We start from the raw sequence: 6,824 nt of genomic DNA, 5'->3' as shown, positions 1-6,824 counted from the left end.
TGAACAGCCCCTGCAGGGAATGACTCCAAAACATGCCCATGCTCTCTGCTCCAGCAAGATTGGTTCTTACCTGGAGCCCTGGCAGGTGCATACGTAAGCCAGCCAAATCCCGAAACCATTCTAGCCCAGCTGCAATTCCTCCGAGTCACAGAGACAAAAACACTACGTCTTGTGCTAAACGATTGTATCAATTCATTTTCCTTACAGGACACGCCACTTCATTGCCTGTCGCCGCAAGTTTACTTTCCATTTTCACAGGACATAAATGTGGCACTAAGGAAGTTTGTTGTCTTGTCACAATGCAGCCGTATCATGAAACGTCAAGGCAGGGAAAAGAGATGGAGCTGGACAAGAAAACTGTCCTGTCTCCTTACTTCCTCAAACGGGAGTGTAATATGTAAAATACAGTTGGGTTAACTGTAACAAATCTAAGCGTCTGCTTCCCCTGAATATGATTGTTCTATAGTTCTGGGCAAACAGGGAAGAAGCAAAGAGGGTTCTATACAAAAAGAATCAATTAATTAATTTATTTATTTACAATAACAAATTTCTTTGTGTGATGGAAATGACAGAAAAACATGCTTCCTGTCTGTTAAGATAGCAGCCGTGTGGATAAGAACAAAGTAGCTGCTGTTGCAATACTGCTTACATACGATCCAACACACTGCTGGCTGTGAAAACAGCAAATTTATCTCCTAGTTCCATTGCTTCTGAATTAACTTCTTCTCTTTAGTAACAGTGTGACACGAAACAATTCAGTATTCACTGGAATAGAATAAGCCACGTGAAACTTTCAAGAAAGTACGTTTTGCCACGCATTACATGGCAGAGCGAAAGGCATCATTTATAAACCACGTGTACAGGTAGCGATGGGTGGAACTGGCCTGTGGTTCTGCAAAGGGACAGGATGGCATTGCATTAACCCATCTCTGAAATGCACAAACTGCTTCTATTCTTCTTATTTCTTGAATCTGGCGGCATGCAACCCTGCAAACCAGAGGAAGTGAAGTCTCTGCGTTCAGGAACTTGGATCTTCATTGGAAAAGGATATTTAGTATTCTTGGGTGGTGATTACCATGAACTCTGAGTTAGAGTTTATAAATAAAATAAGTCTTTAATTTACACAACAAGGAATAAAGATTAGAGGAAAGAGCTTGAGAGGGAAGGAGAGATACCTTCGTATCTAACTGAGGCTGCTAACACACTCTAATTGCAATTGGTCTCAAAACAAGGTCTTTCAAGGGTCACTTTGTTTCAGCTTAAGATTTAAAAACAGCCAGGTGCCATATATACCATGGTAGAGCAGAGAATTATCAAACACATGCAACAGCAGAGTGCCTGTTTTTTTCTTTAAACCTTACTCAGGTTATATTTTGTCATGAAAGAGGTACCTGCACCTTTGGCAGCTGTAAAAATATCATGCATGGCACCACCTGCCAGACTAATAACAATAATTAGAAATGTAATAAACTGTTCATTGGCAAGGTAACAAATTGTCTTATCCTTTGAAAGTCACACTGGCCCCGGGCAATTCCTCACAGACATTTGCCACGGATGTCACAAGAGCCGGAGTGAAAAGCACACTGTGCAGAAAAACAAGAGAGACAAAAAACTGTCAAAGAGACATTCAAGCAATGCAGAGCAGTTGTGGTGTACTCTCATTTTACTGAATAAACCATTAAAACTAAGGACTTGCAGAGAGTTGACAGCGAAGGCGAAGCAATCCTAGGAAACCTCACAGGCCAGAGTGTGAGGAGAGTCACATGAACTCATAATACTTGCTTAAGAAGATGAAACATCTTCAGCTGAATTTAGAATGGAAACTTCAGTTGCAATTACTTCTTTTTATGGTCCTTAATTCTTTTCATCTTTTGTACAATGATCTTTCACGGTGCAAAAACAATTTGCACTGAATACCTTCCATAGTGGCTTACTCTGACTCTTGCACCTCACACGTTTCATTTTAAATCCAGCAATATGAGATCAATATTTCATTCTCACTGAAGCTCCTCTAAGTGCTAAAGCAAGCTCAGTTTGTCTGCCAGACAGGAACTAATGGCTTGTTCGGGATTTTTACCTCCCATTATAACTTTCCATTTGACCAGACCACACAATTTCACATCGCTTGTTTTCTAAGAGAGTGTTTAAAATAATCCTCAGCAATACAAATGTGGTTTCATCTTTTCATGACCTTCTAATATGTATGCCCCTCCTTCCATGCAATATGTTTTATCTCGGGAAAAAAAAATCAATTTTAAGTTTCTGAAAGGTAAAAGCCATCCAGAAATCTGTGAACATGAAATATTTGCTTCAGTCCATGCCCTTCCTCATCTGCCTTCTAGAATATAGGCAGGCATTGAAGAGAAGACAGCTACCAGCTCCATGCTTACAGAGGACTGAAGAGGAGAAAATCGAGTCATAAACGCTGCATAAGCACTTCTTTCTGAGGCTTCTGATGATTTCACAGTCCCTGTAAGTCATCTAGGAGGGGCCCATGCCAGGCAGCAGCCTTTTGTTCTTTGCTTTGTACTAAGAAGGGAGGGACATTGCTGAGGTACAACACTTTGAGTATTTATGTGATTCACTCCTCCTGTCATTGAATCATTTTCTGGTTTCTAAGATAATACCTCTGGGATGGTTTCAACTGCTGTTTGCGGAAGCACAGGATTTTCTGTTTTCCACTATTGTGTGTGAAGATAAAGATGAAGGAAGGATTGCCCAAGCAAGACGTGAAAAGGTTTTGGACAGGATGGGGGAAACCTCGCTCAGTTCTGATTACTGATCTATTTTTTAATTATTATTATTTTTAATTTTTTTGATTGCTGGCTCTAAAGTCTTGCACACAGGAGCTAGCAAGGTCAGCTCAGAACCCTGGCGACCAGCAAGGTACAGCTCCATAACCTTCCTGCTGCGTATTTCCCCAAATCTAAGCCATGCCCTACACTGTCAAATAATTCATCCCAGGCTGTGTTTGCGTTATAAGTGGGTAGGAAAACCCAAGTATGCCTGTCCTCATGAATGTCCCAGGTAAACTCTCCCCACTTTTTCTTTCTGTTTCAAAATCAATACAATAATAGCTGGTAGAATTTGATGTAACACCTTGCAGTGGTGACACAAAGCACCTGTACTGTAAATACTGCAGACAATGTTTTCTTAAGGAGCTCACAAGAAAGGAATTTGAATCGTATTCCTAAAACAGTTTTTCTGCAATACAACTCTACTAATCCTGTTTATGCATCTGTATTTCTCACATTAATATTGTCAGTGCGTTTGGGGAAGCTCGGGACAAACATTATCCCAAAGTCTATGGAAGTGGAGAAACGCTAAAAGGGTGTGTATGTATTGGCACAAGCCGCTTGTGGAGCACTGCAGTTAGGAACATCCAAGCACACTCCAAGAAAGGAAGAAGACAGACCAGTTGTACTGGTTGTTAGACATGGTTAAGGGGCTAAAAAAAACCACCCCAAAAACCTGACAAAAAAACAAACCAACACACACACACTTCTGCCAAGCCAGCTGTAAGAAGATAATCATGTGCTAGCCTAAGCCTCTGGCAGGAGTAAAACACTGTTAGCTGCCTTCTAGTCAGCTAAATATTAATCATCCTGGTTAGAACCAATCATGTCACTAACCGGTTAGAAACTTGGTTAAAGGTTGTGGTACAGAGAAGGTGTGCTGGTTGAGCTCTAGCTGCGGTATTCTTAGACTTATACTGAAAACATGTTGAGCAAGGCACATTCAAAAGCAATATTCCAGTTGTTAGCAAGTTCTTACGTTTTTCGAAAGGGAAACAGGAGGTTCTGCAAGCTGGGAAGTAGAGCAGGTCCTGAGTGCACTCCGCTGTTCTGAGCACTGCACGAGAGATCCTCAAACAACTCAAAGCAGATTCTCTTCAGCTGCTGGAAAGAAACGGTGCAAGAATACCTAGGGAGGTGATCATCCCCCTGTACTCGGCACTGGTGAGGCCGCACCTCGAGTGCTGTGTTCAGTTCTGGGCCCTCACTAGAAGAAGGATGTGGAGATTCTGGAGCGTGTTCAGAGAAGAGCCACAAGGATGGGGAGGGCTCTGGAGAACAAGCCTGATGAGGAGCGGCTGAGGGAACTGGGCTTGTTTAGCCTGGAGAAGAGAAGGCTGAGGGGAGACCTCATCACCACCTCCAACTGCCTCAAGGGAGGTTGTGGAGAGGTGGGTGCTGGGCTCTTCTCCCAGGTGATGGGGGATAGAACAAGGGGAAACGGCACCAAGCTGTGCCAAGGGAGGTTCAGGTCAGAGATAAGGAGGAAGTTCTTTCCTGAGAGGGTCGTCAGAAGCTGGAACAGGCTGCCCAGGGAGGTGGTGGAGTCACCATCCCTGGATGTGTTTAAAGAGCGGGTAGACGAGGTACTTAAGGATATGGTTTAGGGGGTAGACAGGAGCGGTTGGACGTGATGGTCTCAGAGGGCTTTTCCAACCGAGCGATGCTGTGATTCTGTAATACAACATGTTTCATCCTGGGCTGCAGAGTAACTAGGTACAGTAAACTGCTAACAGGCTATATCTCTACCGCAAAGCAGCATCGCACGGCATTCACAAACAAATGTCATTTCTAAGCTCTGTCACAGCTCCAGAGAGGATGCTCCATGCTCACGATAGAGTGTCAGCACGGAGGAATAGGCTAGAAAATAGCCTGGGAGCTAAAAGATGCACACTATTTGGGGTAGGTGTGAGTTATTCCACACCTTTGAAATCATCTTGCAGCTTAAAATAAATGGAAAATAGAAAGAGCAGGCAGCAAGCCTTAGAAGCAATGATATGAAATAATGTATGAGCGATCATTTCATTGCTTATGCCTTAGCTCTAAGTGGCCAAACCTGCATAACATATTCAAAATAATGAATGTGACAGGATTGGGTTTGGAAGACTCCTACAGTTCAAAGGCCTCACTTGTATCTCCGCATGTTTTGAAACTCCCACAGTCCCTCAGGGCCTTAAAACCAGAATGCAATAGCATTCTCCTTTGAATCTCATGTGGTCTGACCTTTAGAAAGTCCTGCCTAGATAGAGGAGTTAGAGGTGAGCAGACAGAGGATCAGTCAACTGTTCTTCTCTCTCCGAGTACCAAAGTTCCCAGTGCCATTGCCACGTGGGTTAATGAAAGACTGCTAGGATTCAGTTATTTCTCTTCTGACATCAGCCACTCTTCTGCATTCTTGACTTTGACAGAGAATGCATTCACCAAATTACCATGCTCTGGAAACTGATGTAAAGTAGACTTTCTCCTTACTATTGTCATGTCACCAAAACTCCTCCAACAGTCTCACTCTGCACAAGTCTGTGATGTTAGAAAAAGCCTGGCAGCCAAAAATAAAGAAGGCATAAGACCAAACAAACAAAGACAGCCTGCCAACCCACCACTTACCCAGCAGCTTCAGGCTAGGAAAGCTTTCCCTCTTTCTGCTAACCTTGTAACAAAAAAGGGGAAGAAAATCACTTTCTGAAGTGCAATGTCAACAAGAAAGGGAAAGTCTGCAGAATGCTGCCAACTCTTCATGAATTATGTTCTGTGAGAAGAAAAGAAAGTTTATGATACGTTACAGGACATTTCAACCTTATTCTGAGGTCTGAAACTTTACATATGTACAGCGATCAGCTCCAAGGAGGAATGAGCATTCCTGCCTGAGGACAAGAGAAAGGTCCAGCTGCCCTAGAATGATACAGGGTCTTGAACATGGCACATGACAATGAATAGTTATAAGGAACAAATAACTAAGCACAAGACAAAATAAACCTGGGACGAGAATCACAGGTTATTATTCGATTAGCCCAATATCTCCATCTTAAATTAACTATCTCACTCCTGTATTGAAAGGTCCGTACTAGTAGCAGTCTTGTCAAAAAAGCAAAACAAAACATATTGGTAGATGACACAATGACTATAACATGTGTGTAGATCACCTAGCTGCACTTCACCTAGAGCAGAAAGGCACAGAGTCAACTCTAATGCCACATCTCGAGCTCATCCTCATCTCTAAAATAACAAAACAATAATAGCTTATAGTGGCTGCCACATTGCTACCGATGCTATGCTCTGCAGGCAATACTCACTGGTCAGGAAATGATATTTCATATATAATAATGGTTCTTTATATTTTGATTTAAGATTCAACAATTAACCAAGCTCTGCAAATGCCAACAAAAGAGCATCTTACGGGCGTGTCAGATTTGGAGGCTACAATTCACGTTTCCCCACTGAATTTTTTCCTTCAGCCTTCCAACTGAATACTGCAGCTCACAGCTCCTCTAAGCTGTGACAACGATAGGGCGAAAGACGTACGTTTTGTCAAAAGCAGAGGCTCAGAAGGGAGTGAGAATGATACTCTCTTAAATATACTGAATACTAACATTGATAATTTCAGTGTTTCTAGACACATCAAACTACCAGATAAACGCACTTGGAATTATTTCTTAGGGACAAAAAAGGGCTGAAGTGTATGTAGGTTAAACCAAGGTGTGTATTCCCTAGGGATATCTCAGAAGATAAAAAGCAAGCCTTGACTACTATTTAAAGGGAGCAGAGCAGACGGTTAAGTTACACCCAGGTGTGTCTTCCCTCAGGTGATCCCAAGGGAGAGATGCGAGGCCACTTTTCCTACTTAATGGTGGCAGAATAGCTGGTTAGATTACGTCTTCAGTCATTTTGTGAGGTTATCATCCAAATGTTAGGATACAAAAATTGTAAGCCTACAAAGCTATTTATGATAACAAACACTGCTGCCATCACTGCATAATAAAATATAAACAATGTATTAAAAATAAGCAATTATCCTGCTACTAAATTAAATAC

This window comes from Mesitornis unicolor, unplaced genomic scaffold (assembly GCF_000695765.1).
Source record: "Mesitornis unicolor isolate BGI_N332 unplaced genomic scaffold, ASM69576v1 scaffold9983, whole genome shotgun sequence".
NCBI lineage: Eukaryota > Metazoa > Chordata > Aves > Mesitornithiformes > Mesitornithidae > Mesitornis > Mesitornis unicolor.
This window is presented reverse-complemented; position numbering follows the sequence as displayed.